The sequence below is a fragment of the Mobula hypostoma genome, chromosome 1, assembly GCF_963921235.1.
Source record: "Mobula hypostoma chromosome 1, sMobHyp1.1, whole genome shotgun sequence".
Lineage (NCBI taxonomy): Eukaryota > Metazoa > Chordata > Chondrichthyes > Myliobatiformes > Myliobatidae > Mobula > Mobula hypostoma.
Genome location: NC_086097.1, coordinates 102,469,043 through 102,486,169, shown reverse-complemented (window position 1 = coordinate 102,486,169; position 17,127 = coordinate 102,469,043).

Below are 17,127 nucleotides of genomic sequence, written 5' to 3'. Positions count from 1 at the left end.
CAAGTGCGACACCTTCTCCCTCACTACCATTCAGGGCCTCAAACAGTCCTTTCAGGTGCGGTGAATCTTCACCTTTGAGTCTGGGGTTATCTACTGTATCTGATGCTCCCGGTGTGGCTTCCTGTACATTGATAAGACCCGATGCAGATTGGGAGACCACTTTGCCAAGCACCTACACTCCAGCCACTAGCAAAAGCAGATCTCCCAGTGGCTACCCAATTTAATTCCATTTCCCATATCCATTCTGACATGTCAATCCATGACCTCTTCTACTTTCACAATGAAGCCACACTCAGGTTAGAGGAACACCTTATATTCCGTCTGGGTAGCCTCCAACCTGATGGCATGAACATCGATCTCTAAAACTTCCAGTAATGGCCCCTCCCCCTTCACCATTCCCCATCCCCTTTGCTGCCTCTCACCTTGTCTCCTTGCCTGCCCATCACCTCCCTCTGGTGCTCTTCCCTTTTTCTTTCTTCCACGGCCTTCTGTCCCCTCCTATTAGATTTCCCCTTCTCCAGCCCTGTATCTCTCTCACCAATCAACTTCCCAGCTCTTTACTTCACCTCTCCCCCTCCCAATTTCACCTATCACCTTGTGTTTCTCACTACTCTCCCCTCACCTTCCAACTCTGACTCCTCATCTTTTATTCTTCAGTTTTGCGGAAGGGTCTCGGCCGAAATGTCAACTATACTCTTTTCTGTAGTTGCTGCCTGGCCTGCAGAGTTCCTCCAGCATTTTGTGTGTGTTGCTTGGATTTCCAACATCTGCAGATTTTCTCTTGTTTGCTGAGACCATTGTGAAATTATGTGAAATGCAGACTTACAGGACTCAGTATTTGGCTGACCTGGTTGAAGTGAGTGGGACAGAACAAAAGAAATCACCAAAGCCACAAGGCTGAAGGGAGAGCCAGAAAGCAAATCTGCTTGTAGCCCTGGATCACATCCAGTAAGAACTGACACAGGTCAGTCAGATGACCTTCAGCCAACAAAATAGAGACACCATAGATAAGGAAAAGAATAAGAATGGGGGATTTTGGGAGCGCAGACAGTGACCATCGCAGAAGTGGATGACCCCACATTGAAACATGAAGAAGACATTTGGATCAAGAAGAAGTCCTGGCCAGTGTAGACTCCTTTTCCTAGTCATTACCTTTTCTCACCATTGACTGTTCATAGAGAGTCAAAGCAACCTAGTGATTGTGCACACAGGTCACCAGTTGTGTAAATTCAAGTGCTTATGAACTGAGCCAATATAGGTACTTGTCAGTGAATTCAGATTCTCTCTGTGCCGAATTGGTCATCATTATTGAAGGGAAATCCTTGGAACACTACCATCCTGCCTACACTTGTTATACCTTTGCCTCTAACTTCTTAAGCTGAAGTTCTACAGTCAACTAAATGACTCCAAAAGACTCAGTACCTTTAGCCTTAACCTGTTCTCACCAAAGCTTGATCATCATTTTTAAAAAAGGAGGGAGAGAGAAACCGGGGAATTATAGGCCGGTTAGCCTAACGTCGGTGGTGGGGAAACTGCTGGAGTCAGTTATCAAGGATGTGATAACAGCACATTTGGAAAGCGGTGAAATGATCGGACAAAGTCAGCATGGATTTGTGAAAGGAAAATCATGTCTGACGAATCTCATAGAATTTTTTGAGGATGTAACTAGTAGAGTGGATAGGGGAGAACCAGTGGATGTGGTATATTTGGATTTTCAAAAGGCTTTTGACAAGGTCCCACACAGGAGATTAGTGTGCAAACTTAAAGCACACGGTATTGGGGGTAAGGTATTGGTGTGGGTGGAGAATTGGTTAGCAGACAGGAAGCAAAGAGTGGGAATAAACGGGACCTTTTCAGAATGGCAGGCGGTGACTAGTGGGGTACCGCAAGGCTCAGTGCTGGGACCCCAGTTGTTTACAATATATATTAATGACTTGGATGAGGGAATTAAATGCAGCATCTCCAAGTTTGCGGATGACACGAAGCTGGGTGGCAGTGTTAGCAGTGAGGAGGATGCTAAGAGGATGCAGGGTGACTTGGATAGGTTGGGTGAGTGGGCAAACTCATGGCAGATGCAATTTAATGTGGATAAATGTGAAGTTATCCACTTTGGTGGCAAAAATAGGAAAACAGATTATTATCTGAATGGTGGCCGATTAGGAAAAGGGGAGGTGCAACGAGACCTGGGTGTCATTATACACCAGTCATTGAAAGTGGGCATGCAGGTACAGCAGGCGGTGAAAAAGGCGAACGGTATGCTGGCATTTATAGCGAGAGGATTCGAGTACAGGAGCAGGGAGGTACTACTGCAGTTGTACAAGTACTTGGTGAGACCACACCTGGAGTATTGTGTGCAGTTTTGGTCCCCTAATCTGAGGAAAGACATCTTTGCCATAGAGGGAGTACAAAGAAGGTTCACCAGATTGATTCCTGGGATGGCAGGTCTTTCATATGAAGAAAGACTGGATGAACTGGGCTTGTACTCGTTGGAATTTAGAAGATTGAGGGGGGATCTGATTGAAACGTATAAGATCCTAAAGGGATTGGACAGGCTAGATGCGGGAAGATTGTTCCCGATGTTGGGGAGGTCTGGAACGAGGGGTCACAGTTTGAGGATAGAGGGGAAGCCTTTTAGGACCGAGGTTAGGAAAAACTTCTTCACACAGAGAGTGGTGAATCTGTGGAATTCTCTGCCACAGCAAACTGTTGAGGCCAGTTCATTAGCTATGTTTAAAAGGAAGTTAGATATGGCCCTTGTGGCTACAGGGGTCAGGGGGTATGGAGGGAAGGCTGGGTTCTGAGTTGGATGATCAGCCATGATCATAATAAATGGCGGTGCAGGCTTGAAGGGCCGAATGGCCTACTCCTGCACCTATTTTCTATGTTTCTATGTTTCTATCCTAACACTGGCCCAGTCACACAACGGCCACTTCGCTTACACCTCCTTTCTTTTTATTAGATCAAATAAGACTCACTTCCAAAAAGACCTGCTGTTTTAATAGATTTTTATACTTACTTTCATAGGTACTGCAGCGGGGGCCCTCAACTCACAGGTAGGAGGGGCTATCCCCCACAGCTAGATGTTTCCTCTAGCTCAACCCAGGGTCATCTAGAGATTTGGAATCACACCTTCGTTACCTTTTTTTTTATTATTTGCATTTCTTGGCTCTTATTTGTTCAGGGAGTAGATCGATTAAGTTATATTCTGCAAATTTCAATGATATACTAACACATGGCTAAGGACAAAGTAAAATTCATTTCTTTTGATGTCAATCCAATCAAACGAAGTAAAATTCTATCAAAAATGAAAAAAGAACAAGCCCATGTAGTATATTTACAGGAAACTCACTTAAGTGATAATGAACATGGAAAACTGAAGAGAATGGGCTTCACTAATTTGTTTTCCTCATATAAATCAGGACATAGAAGAGGAGATGCTATTCTCATCTCAAGCAAGCTAAATTTTGAAAAAGTATTCGAAATGGGAGATAAGGAGGGCAGATATATTCTGGTAAGGGGGAATATAGATGGAAATCCAGTTACTTTATTGAATATATACGCACCCCCAGGAAGTGATATTAGTTTCTTCCAGAAAATTACTAATATTATGGTAACAGAAACAGAAGGTCTCTTGGTATGTGGGGGAGACTTAAATTTACAATTACAACCAAACTTAGAATCTTCCAATAGAAGTCACCAGGATCAGATGGATATACGGCAGAGTGGTATAAGGAGTTCAGAAATGAGTTAATTCCTGTTTTGCTCCCCACACTGAACTGGGCTCTAAGAAAGGCGCAAATGCCACCCAGCTGGAAGGAGGCAATAATCTCAGCTATACCGAAAGAAGGCAAGGATAAAATGGAATGTGGGTCATTTAGACCAATATCTGTTCTTAATGTAGATTATAGATTATTTTCCTCCATCATGGTCAAACGATTAGAAGAGTTTCTACCCACACTGATACACAATGATCAGACAGGTTTTATACAACAGCGCCAAACACAAGACAATATACGAACGACACTTCACATTATGGATCATATTAAAAAATGAAATTGAAGCAATAGTGATAAGCGTAGATGCTGAAAAGGCATTTGATTCGGTTAATTGGAATTTTCTTTACAGAGTTTTACATAGATTTGGTCTACATGACACAATTATTAAAACTATACAGGCACTATATGACAATCCTACTGCTAGGATTAAAATCAATGGATATTTATCTAATAGTTTTACCCTAGAACGGGGCACGAGACAGGGTTGTACATGGTCACTGCTACTCTTCGCGTTATATCTGGAACCATTAGCTCAACACATCAGACAAAATGAAAGTATCAGGGGAATTACTATTAAAGGGACAGAACATAAATTGGCCTGTTATGCGGATGACATTTTGATCTATCTAGGGCAACCAACAGACTCTCTACCTAAATTGATGCAATCCTTTGAACAATATGGCCAATTATCAGGATACAAGATCAACATAGATAAAACCCAACTACTTTCATATACTGTAACTATAGCCCACCAAGAGAAATTGAAAGTAGATATCCTTGGGCATGGCAAACAGAGTCTGTCAAATATTTGTGCATCATTATGCCAAAAGATTTGGCAAAATTATCAGAATGCAATTATCAGCCTTTTGTATATAAAAAAATTAAGGAAGATATAGCAAGATGGAATCTAATTCCTTTTCTTGGTCTCAGTTCAAGGATTGAATCTATTAAAATGAATATACTGCCCAGACTACTATATCTCTTTCAGACCCTGCCAATAGAGATTAACCAAAATCAATTCAATGAATGGAACAAGATGCTAACGAGGTATGTATGGCAAGGTAAAAGGCCCAGAATTTGTCTCAAAACTTTGCAATTAGCCAAGGAAAAGGTGGGGATGGGGCTTACCTTCTCTTGGAGATTATTATTTTGCAGCACAGTTGAGAGCCGTGATATGCTGGTGCAACCCATCATATGACGCTCAATGGAAAAACATTGAGGAGAGGATACTTTCCATCCCCATACAGGCAATTTTGGCTGGTAACAACCTACAAAACTACGTAAATACTATTGATAACCCATGGGTGAAATGGACTCTTAAAATATGGAAAACTATTATAAAAGAATATAAACTAGAGAGAGACATTGCAATTCTTAAATGGTGTGCATATGACTCGGATTTTATGCCGAACAAACTGGATGCTAGATTTAAGTGCTGGACAGCTAAAGGAATAACAGCTATTTGCAATATAATGAAAGAAGGAACACTGTTCGGTTTCTCTATTCCCAGTTCCTCCGTCTCCGCTGCATCTGCTCCCAGGATGAGGCTTTCCGTTCCAGGACATCTCAAATGTCCTCTTTCTTTAAGGATCGTGGTTTCCCTTCTGCCATCATCAATGATGCCCTCACCCGCATCTCCTCCATTTCCCGCACTTCGGCCCTCACCCCATCCTCCCGCCACAACAGGGACAGAGCTCCCCTTGTCCTCACCTACCACCCCACCAGCCTCCAGATCCAGCACATTATCCTCCGGAACTTCTACCACCTTCAGCAGGACCCCACCACTAAGCACATCCTTCCCTCTCCACCCCTCTCCGCTTTCCGCAGGGATCATTCCCTCCTCGACTCCCTGGTCCACATGTCCCTCCCCATGGATCTCCCACCTGGCACTTATCCCTGTAAGCGTAAGTGCTACACCTGTCCCTACACCTCCTCTCTCACCACCATTCAGGGCCCCAGACAGTCCTTCCAGGTGAGGCAACACTTCACTTGTGAGTCTGTTGTGGTCATCTATTGCATCCGGTGCTCCTCTTGCGGCCTCCTCTGCATTGGTAAAACCCGACGCAGATTGGGGGACCGCTTCATCACGCACCTCCACTCCGTCTGCCACAACAGACAGGATCTCCCAGTTGCCACCCACTTCAACTCTGCTTCACATTCCCATTCGGATATGTCCATACATATGTCTCCTCTACCATGATGAGGCTAATCTCAGGTTGGAGGAGCAACACCTCATATACTGTCCGGGTAGTCTCCAGCCCCTTGGTATGAACATCGAATTCTCCAACTTACGGTAATTCCCTCCCCCTCCCTTCCCCTATCCTAGTTTCACTCTGTCCCCTCCCCCAGCTGCCTATCACCTCCCTTATGGTTCTGCCTCCTTCTACTACCCATTGTGTTTTCCCCTTTTCCTTCTTCACCTTTCCTGCCTATCCCCTCCCCCACCCCTTTATCTTTCCCCTTACTGATTTTTCACCTGGAACCTACCAGCCCTCTCCTTCCCACCTTCTTTATAGGGCCTATGCCCCTTCCCTTTTCAGTCCTGATGAAGGGTTCCGGCCCGAAACGTTGACTGATCGTTTCCACGGATGCTGCCCGACCTGCTGAGTTCCTCCAGCGTGTTGTGACTGTTCAGTTTTGAGATGCTCAAAGAGAAACACTTATTAGAAAAACAAGACTTTTATCGATATTTACAGATGCGACAGTATGTTAATAGGACAGTTAAAAATGTAACCAAGGCAAGTACATGTTTGATAGAGCTATTTAGAAAAGCATATAATTCAGACAATGGTAGTAGAATAATTTCAAGCATGTATAAGGGTTTGTCAAATCTTAAAACACATTCCACTTCTTACATTAAAACAAAATGAGAGAAGGAAGGAGGGATAATAATATCTGAGGAAGACTGGACAATAATATGGAGGTATCAATGGAAGTGTACCAGTTCACAGAAATGGAGGAAGTTTGGGTGGAAAAACTTGATAAGATGTTTTATTACACCCTCTCAGAAATCCCATTATGATAGCAACCTCCCTGTTTGCTGGAGAAATTGTGGAAATCAAAATGCAAACCATTATCATGTTTTCTGGGAATGCCCTGTTATCAAAGACTATTGGAGTGGGATACATAATGCCCTACAAGACATCTTTAAATGTGAAATACCCTTAGAGAGTAAGACCATATATTTTGGGTATATACCTCAAGAATGGTTGAAAAGAGATAAATATTTAATGAATATACTGCTGGTGGCTGGTATAAAGACCCTTACCAGGAAATGGTTATCACAGGAGAGCCCAACTTTAAATGAATAGATGGAAATTACAATGGACATTTACAAAATGGAGAAGATAACAGCATCTGTTAATCATAAGTTGGAACAATTTGATTGATACCGGGAAAAATCGTTTAATTATATAACACCTCATAGGCCTGATTTTATTCTCACAAGTCAATGAATATGTTGTTAAAAAAAGATCACTCCCTACTTAGTTCTCTTCTTTCGATTGTTCTTTCTTTCCTCTCCTTTCTATGTGTATACTTCAGATAATTATTATGTGGAGATTTGTGACAAATATTACTATATGATATATATGTACAGTGTCTGAAATATATCTTATGGAAAGTTTTGTTTGATGATGAACTTCAATAAAAAATAAATTACAAAAAAAGGACCTGCAGTTTTCAAATGGCTCCTGCCCTGCAAGGTGTCGCTCTCTCACTTGCTACTTCAAACAATGACTCACTACTGAAAAGACTTGCAGTTTTCAAATGGCTCCTGCCCTGCAAGATACCATTCTCTCTTTTGCCACTTCACATTGTGTACACCATCCATGATGTGATGGCGAGCGTATGACAAAATTAGCAAATATTCTTTCCAAAGGAGATATTTTTCCATGAGTCAGTGATGCCCACAACGTCATACCAACCAATCTTGCACTGTACTGTTACCACAAAACAAATTTCGCAACATATGTCAGTTTGGGGTCAGGTTAGGGTTGAGAGACAGGGATGAAAGAGAGTTACATCTCTTGTAAATTTATATTGCAACAGTGTATTAGTTTCTACATGGTTTATCTTTTGTGTAAAGATTTAAAAAGAAAAGAAAGAGAGAGAGTCAGAGGTCAGGTGCAGTAATTGAAGAGAATGGATGTGAAAATCTGAATCTGTTAATAAACTTCATTCTGATCTGAGTTATTAACAGTTTGCCTCTGGGCACTGGGTTCTGACTCATTACATGGTGCACTCTGCTCTATATTCTAGCAGGTAGATTTCTGCATTGCAATGATTCTGAACAAGATTAGGCTATTTCTGTTCTTGCTGGTCACCGCTCTGCTTTTGTTTCAGTTCATCTTTGGATGTTTTCTCAAGAACTTGTAATTAGAGAATTTGATCATGAGTTTCAAAAGATTCAGTGCTCAGATGGAAGATGAGGTGTTGTCCCTCAAGCCTGAACTGGGCCTCAGTGTAATAGTGCAGAAGGCAGATGGCTCAGAGGGGGAGTGGGACAGGGAATTAAAATGATATGCATCATGGAAATTTGAGTCATCCCTATAGATTGAAGAAACCAGGAAGTGTCTGTATTCAGCACAGAACAGACCACAGTGTGAACACCAAAAGTGATTTACTGGGAAAATGGCAAGTGAATACTATTTCATTTGGAAGGACTTTTTGGTTCCCCGGATGATGGGAAGGGATGAGGTAAAAAAAAAAGGGCAAGTGTTTCATATCTTCTGTGATTGCATGGTAAAGTGCCAGAAGACAAAAAGTAGTTGATGGGGACTGGCAATTTCAGATGCTAAAACAAGAGGGAAGCGAAAGATGTGCGAGCGGAGGCTGGCGAGATATAATTTCTTTGTTCAGACTTTAGAACAGGAGTGGTGACAGGGGCCATGCTGTTTTCCTTTTTCATGAACCACACTTCATTTACTTGTGCACAAGAGTCCAGTTAATTGAAAATAACAAGTGCATAGTTTGTCGAAAGCAGTGCCATAGGTAGACAGGGTGGTGAAAAAGGCATTTAACATACTGCCCTTCATCAATCAGATCTGTACATTGAGTACAGAAGTTGGGACGTTGCAGTTGTGTTAGTCATTGATGAGGCCACAGTCACAGTACTGTGTACAGTTTTTGTCATCTTCATTTAGGAAAGATGTGAATAAACTGGAAAGGAGTGCAGAAAAGATTTACAAAGCTCCTGGCAGTTCTAGGGGGGGGCTGAGCTGTAGGGAGAGGTTGGCCAGCCTAGGTCCTTATTCACTGGAAACAAGGAGAAGGAGAGAGAGCTTATAGCACTCTGAAAGCTGCATCAGCCTGGTACGGAGCCTCCAATGCACAGCATCACAAAAGGCTGCAGAGGGTTGTAGACTCAGCTAGCATTTGCACAACCTTCCCCACCATAAATTACATCTTCAAGAGGAGGTGCCTCAAGAATTACTGTAAAATTTTTTCTATAGCACAAGTGGTGCATGAGAGCTCGATTTCCAACGTTTAAGAAAAGCTGTAGAGGTACATTGATAGTAGGGGTATGGACAGCGATGTTCCTGGTGCAGGTCGTTGGGAATGGGAATTTAAATGGTTTGGGCATGAACTAGATGGACCTGAAGAGCCTGTTTGTGTATGTATTTCTCTATCACTCTAAGACTCTAAGAAGGCAGCATCCAGCATTGAGGAGAGGTGTAGATAAGGTGGACAGTAACAGCTTTTCTTCAGAGTAGCAAAGTCCAAATTTAGAGGGCATAGATTTAGGATGAGTGGGAAAGATTTAAAAGGAACCTGAGAAGTAATTTTTTTCATACAGATGGTGGTGAATATATGGAACAAGCTGCCAGAAGAAGTGGTTGAGGCAGGAACAATAGTATCATTTAAGAAGCACGTGGAGGGATATGGGCCAAATGCAGGAAATTAAGACTAGCTAGGAGGGCACCAGGGCCATATTTCTGAGCAAGGGAGACACAGAGAGGTTGAGAGGATTATTTGCTTAAAGAGCTACCTGAATCTGGAGACACTAATACTGCAGATTCTTCAACAGCCTGAAGGGGGATGGCTTTGATGCAAGTTTAAAAAGCAACAAAAACAAGGGAAATTATTTTTTCCCAGTGGAGGGCAACAAAATATTCTTCCCTTTTAATTAGGCAAATAACAGATACCAAGAAAGAACTTGCCTTGGTCTGAGTCACATTCAATGAAACAGTTGAAGGTATATTGCCTCCTGATTTCTGAGTTGAAGATTTGGCAAAACAATAGACCTACATGAAGAATTTCATTAGTAACTCTGAAGTAAGACTAGAATTACCAACAAAAAGGTGTGTATTGCAGGAACCACTACCCAGGATATGGTCTCTCACTGCTGCCTTCAGGAAGAAGGTAGAGGAGCCTCAGGACTCACACCACCAGGTTCAGAAATAATTAGCCCTCAACCATCAGGCTCTTGAACGAAAGGGGATAACTTCACTCAACTTCAGTTGCCCCATCATTAAATTGTTCCCATACCTATGGACTCACTTTCAAGGATTCTTCATCTCATGTTCTTGATATTTATTGCTTTTTTATTAATTATTATTATTAGTTCTTTAATTTTGTATTTTCAGTTTGTCTTTTGTACAATGGTTGAACAGTCAAGTTGGTGCGGTCTGTCATTGATTCTATGGTGGTTATTACTCTATAACGGACTTATTGAGTATGTCCACAGAAAAATTAATTTCAGGGTTGTATATGGTGACATATATGTACCCTGATAATAAACTTACTTTGAACTTCTGAAGATTCAAATAAAGCAGTTCTGCCTTTCTCCACTGTTCTAATGAGGCTCAAGAACATACTTAATTAGTTTACGTCTGTTTCCATCCTCTGAACTGAAAATAAAATTTAATTGTGTTCAGAAACCATCGCTTCAGAAGGGTCATCGTTACAAGATTCAGGGGCAGTCATTTAAAACTGAAACTCCTAGGAGCTTCTACTTATAGAGATGGTGAAAATCTGGAATTCCCTGCCCAGAGGGATGTAGATGCTAAATCAGTGATTCCCAGCAGGGGCAGTTATGTGTCCTAAAGGGGTGTTAAGAGGATATAGAAGTCATTGGGGGGTGTTCAAGATTCTTGGGTGAGGGGGGTGGTAAGCAGCTCCCTAACTTGAGGCATGAGACCTGACCAACCGTGTCAATTCGCTGCCGTCATCAACATCTGAAAGGCATTCCAAGTTTGAGTGATTTTTTAAAATTTAATTTAGCCCCATTAATGATGGATAAATATGTACATCGTGATCCCTGAGTCTGAAGGCGGTGAAGACTTGAATTCTACTCCTGCTAAGAAACAGAAACTACAGAAAGTGTGTCAATACAATGTTACATACCTGGAGTATAGTTTTATTCTGTTCCCATCAGATCAGTGACACAGAGTACAAAGAAGGTTCACCAGATTGATTCCTGGGATGGCAGGACTTCCATATGATGAAAGACTGGATGAACTAGGCTTATACTCATTGGAATTTAGAAGATTGAGGGGGGATCTGATTGAAACGTATAAAATCCTAAAGGGATTGGACAGGCTAGATGCAGGAAGATTGTTCCCGATGTTGGGGAAGTCCAGAACGAGGGGTCACAGTTTGAGGATAAAGGGGAAGCCTTTAAGGACCGAGATTAGGAAAAACTTCTTCACACAGAGAGTGGTGAATCTGTGGAATTCTCTGCCACAGGAAACAGTTGAGGCCAGTTCATTGGCTATATTTAAGAGGGAGTTAGATATGGCCCTTGTGGCTAAAGGGATCAGGGGGTATGGAGGGAAGGCTGGTACAGGGTTCTGAGTTGGATGATCAGCCATGATCATACTGAATGGCGGTGTAGGCTAGAAGGGCCGAATGGCCTACTCCTGCACCTATTTTCTATGTTTCTATGTTACCCCATGTGTCTTATTTGTAATACTGTATTGTCTAATGAAGTCATGAAACCATCAAGATTGCAGAAACATTTCCGTAAAAGACACCCTGAAAAGGCTACTCATGGTATTACTCAGTTCCAGAAAATGAAAGAAGCACTTGTAAAGCATTGTACACTCAAGTAATTTGCCAAGAAAGCTAAAAATGACCTTGATAATGGTCTCATTGCTTCTTACAACATTTCCAAAATGTTAGCAAAGTGTGAAAAATCTCATACAATTGGTGTAAGATTAATAATGCCTGCAGTTATCAGAATTGTACACAAAGGTTCTCAAAATGGACACCAGTATTTTAAAATCAGTTCCTCTGGGTGATAACTCTGCAGTTCTTTGAATTGACTAATTAGATTATGAAAACACTCAGTCCTCGTTTATTGTCATTGTGACGAAAAACCGTTATCAGAAGATTGATGCTAATGAGAGAGATAAGTGAGACAATGGAGAAACACCCAAAATGTTAATGAGAGAGGAGAGAGAGATAACGGAAAGAGACACCAGTCCGAGTATTGACAGACCGATTGCTTTGAACCTGAACTGTTTGAAGTTTGATGGACAGCAGGGGGATAAAAAGAACAGGCTCGCTAAGGCAAGAGACACCACGAGATCATGAGATAACAAGACCCTGGAAAAGCGGTGTGCCCCCACAAGTTGGTATGAGTTTGGCGGTCGGATCGCGGGAACCGACAATAGACGCACAGGGTGAAAAGGTACGATCGGCGGGAACCTGGTGTGTGTGTCCGTCCTTGCCTGGGTGCCAGGTTCACCACAGGAAGAGCAGTCGTATCCGGAACGGAGGGGTCACAGTCGGTGACCACAGCAGAATAAAAGACATAAAAAGGGACCACCCGAAAGCTAACAGCGAAGAACAAAGGTCTGTCTGAATCAGATTTGCATATCTCACCCTCTCTCTCTCTCCAACGGCACAACAGCGATTACTGCGCACTATGCTAAGCTGAACTGAACTCTGCGTCACTTGGAACTGATCATTTTACCCCTAGACTGCGATAGAGTTTCTTTGATTCCTATTACCCTAGTTCTGTGTTCATGTGTGTTTTATCATTGCTAACCTGTTGCATTTATATCCTTACGATTAGAGTACTGTGTTAATTATTTCTTTAATAAAACTTTCTTAGTTCCAGTAATCCAGACTCCAACTAAGTGGTCCATTTCTGCTGGTTTGGCAACCCAGTTACGGGGTACGTAACATCATCTAGAAATGCATGCATGCATTAAGAAATGATACAACGTTCCTCCAGAGTGATATCACAGAAAAACAGGACAAACCAAAGACGAACACTGACAGAACCACATAATTATAACATACAGTTACAGCAGTGCAAAGCAATACCATAATTTGATGAAGAGCAGACCATGGGCACGGTAAAAAAAAGTCTCAAAGTCCCGATCGACTCCCGAGTCCCTGATAGCAGGTGGCAAAGGGAGAAACTCCCATAAACCTCCAGGCGCCGACAACTGCCAATGCATTGGAAGCACCCGACAACAGCCGACACTGAGTCCGTCCATCCAAAAACTTCGAGCCTCCGACCAGCTCCTCCGATACAGCCTCCCGAGTGCCATCCTCTGCTGAGCGCCTTCGACCTCGCCTCGGCCGCCAAAACAAGCAAAGCCAAGGATTCAGGGCCTTCTCCTCCGGAGATTCCGGACCACACAGTAGCAGCAGCAGCGAAGCGGGCATTTCAGAAGTTTCTCCAGATGTTCCTCCGTACTCTCACGTCTGTCTCCATCAAATCAGGATTGTGCACAGTACCCTACTTGACAGATTACAGATATCATTCACCAGAGTGGCCGTGCACGCTGCCATCTTCTCCTCCTCCTGTAAGTGAAGTGAAGTGAATTAAGTGAAGACATTGAGTATTAACTATGCACAGAGCTACAAAAAACAGAATTTTGGATACAACTGGATGAGTCAACTGTGCAAGAAAATGAGGCATTGCTAATAGCATATGTATGGTTTACTAAAATGGAAAAGTTTATGAAGAGATTCTCACTTGCAAAAAGTTAAAAAAAAATATCAAGGGAGAATCAATCTACGATGAACTCAAGTGTATATTGAGGATAAAAGTATTCTGATTAGGAGCATGATTTCTTGTGCAACAGATGGAGCATCATATATGACAGGTCACCATGCTAGTTTAGTGGCATTTATGAATAAAGAAATTTCAAGTCTGTTTGCAATCCATTGTGTAATTCATCGTCAATATCTCGCACCCAAAAACCACAACCGGCAACTTTTTTCAAGTCCTGGACCATGGGTACTGCAACTCTGGTAGTCACTGGTTCGTCGAGCAGCATCGTCTGTGGCTATTGAGGCCGATCCTGGAACAGCAGGCTCTGCCACAGTTGCTGCATGTGTAGGGCATCGTGGAATTGTTGTCCACTGTCCGCTGTGTCCTCCGTTTAGCTCTCCACTCCTCAAACTGACTCAGGATCACTCTTTCACCTTGCTCTAGGTATTGCTGAAAAGTACCTCGCCATTTTGTTGCGGTCATCTGCTGTATCCTTCCAGCACTCTGTGTTGATTTTTAAGGCTTTCATATCGCGCTTGCAGAGGTCCTTGAAGCGAAGCTGGGGTCTACCAACGTTCCTCTTGCCTGTTGCTAGTTCTCCATAGAGGATGTCCTTTGGCAGTCTACCATCCTTCATACGACGGACATGGCCCTGCCAGCGCAGTCTGCGTTGTCTTAAAAGTGTGAACATTGTGGGAAGTCCAGCGCGGGAGAGGACCTCAGAGTTTGGGACTTTGTCTCTCCAGGTGATACCGAGGATGCAGCAAAGGCTGCGCAGGTGAAAACTATTGAGTTTCCTCTCCAGCTTGGAGTAGGTGGTTCAAGTCTCGCTACCATACAGGAGGGTGCTGATAATGCATGCATTGTACACAGCAGTCTTGGTCTTTGTAGCGAGTTTTGGATTCTCCCAGACCCGCAAGGAGAGTCGAGCAAGGATCGGTGCTGTTTTGCCGAAACACCTATTGATTTCAGCATCGAGGGAGAGAGTGTCACTAATGGTCAACCCCAAGTATGTGAACTCATGGACCACTTCTAGATCATAATTGTCGATGGTAATGGCTGGTGTCTCCACTACATTCTGGGCAAGGACATTTGTTTTCTTTAGGCTGATGGTAAGCCTGAAGTCCTTGCATACCTTCGAGAAGCAGTCCAAGAGAGTTTGTAGTTGCTGTTTGGTGTGCGAGGTTATAGCAGTGTCATTGGCAAAGAGCATGTCACGTATTCAGATCTTTCGCACCTTTGTTCTTGCTCTCAGGCACGCAGGGTTGAACAGCCGCCCATCAGACCTGGTGCAGATGTAGATGCCTTCTGTCAATGTCCCAAACGCATGCTTCAATAGCATAGAGAAGAAGATGCCAAATAATGTTGGGGCCAACACACATCCTTGTTTGATTCCACTATGAATAGCGAAGGGTTCTGATGAGCTGCCATCGTACTGAACAGTAGCCCTCATGTCATCATGGAATGACTTGATGATACTTTGGAGTTTTGGGGAACAGCCGATCTTGAGGAGAATCTGAATGAGCCCATCCCTGCTGACAAGGTCGAATGCCTTGGTCAAGTCGATGAAAGTGACATAGAGGGGTTTCTGTTGTTCCCTGCACTTCTCCTGCAGTTGACAGAGTGAGGAAATCATGTTGACAGTTGACTTCCTTGCGCGAAAACCACATTGGGACTCAGGGTAGACCCGTTCTGCCAGAGTTTGTAGACGTGCCAGAATTACATGAGCAAAGACTTTGCCGACAATACTCAGGAGGGAGATCCCCCTGTAGTTGTTACAGTTGTTCTTGTACAAAGTGACGATTTTAGAGTTGCACAAATCCTGTGGTACGGCTCCTTCCTTCCAGCACTGACGGAGGACCTCGTGTAAAGGTTGGAGGAGTGAGCTCTTGCAGTGTTTGATCAGGTCTGGAGGAATCCCATCATTGCCAGGAGCTTTCTCTGGGGCCAGACTGTCATGCATGACCCTTGTAATATCTGCTATCAACAAAATTAAAACTCATCCATTAAATAGCAGAATATTTTGCCAGTTATGTCAAGATGACAATAAAGAGTTTGAAGAGTCATAAGGCTGCTGCTTATAACATTTCTTTGGTCTTTTTGACACTGTGGTTGGATTTTTCCTCAAAGTCAACAGGAGCTTGGGAAACAAGATTGAACTTCTACATGGAGATGTGGCATACCTAGCTGATCTGTATGACAGAATGAACATTCTAAATATGAAACTGCATGGTGAAAATTTCAATTACATCCAAGCAAAAAGTGCAGTGTCCACTTTTAGCAGAAAATTATACATATATAAACAAAACATTGGGAGAAGAATGTTCTTACAGTTTCCCCTGCAAGGAAAGTATGACACTCTCTTTCACAGATGGTGATTTGCAAGAGTACTACTTACACCTGCAATCACTGAAGAAGCATTTTCAGAATTGATTCGTGTTTTTTTTTCTTAGTCGGGGTTCTTTTTTTTCTTTCAAAAAATATTAACACTTTATTTTTTCTTATTATTATTGATATATTGCTTAGCTTTGTTAATCAGTTATTTGCTAATTTAATTCTTCATTGTACATAGTGACATATTGACTTGATTACCTTAAAGTATTTTTGCTTGATCTTTAATAATAAATAAAAAAGATTTTAAAAATGAAATCAAGTGTTTGAATGATCTGGGTAATTAACCTATTTCTTTGTAAGGTAGAAGTACAGGAAGAAAGCTTGCAAGAAAAAACTAACAAAATTCAGAATAATGAAGGAGCAAAAATGCTTTTCAAAAATGTTAGCTTTTGTGGTATGTAGCTACATGGTCATACAAAGTTTCCTGGTCTTTGAAAAAGAGCCAAACTGCTCTTCATTGCATTTCCATCCTACTACCTTGTTGAAGGGGGCTTCAATGCAGTGAACCACATACTCACAAAAGACAGAAACTGCTTGGACATTGTTACACGTGGGGACTTAAGGCTTTTGCTGTTACAACTTGAACTAGATATTTCAACTCTTGCTAAAAATCATTAAGCACAAGGATCACATTATATCGAAGCTGCTGTACAGGTACTGTGTAAGCTAGGTTTAATTTTCTCATGTTAGCATATGGTAGACATATTTTTACACCATGGGGGTGCCAGAAAGTATATTGTACCAAAGGGGGCTGTTGGCATCAAGCTCAAGGATCACATTGATATCGAAGCTGCTGTACAGTGCACAGTTACTGTGTAAGCTAGGTTTAAGGACAAATAAAAATTTACAGCAGAATAATTTTTCTTATGTTAGCATATTGTGGACATGTTTTTACACTTTGGGGGTGCTGAAAATTATATGGTGTCTAAGAGGTGTGTTGGAAAGTATGAGGGTGCTTTAGGTGTTGGGCTGAAAATGGTTGGGAATCACTGGCCTAGATTA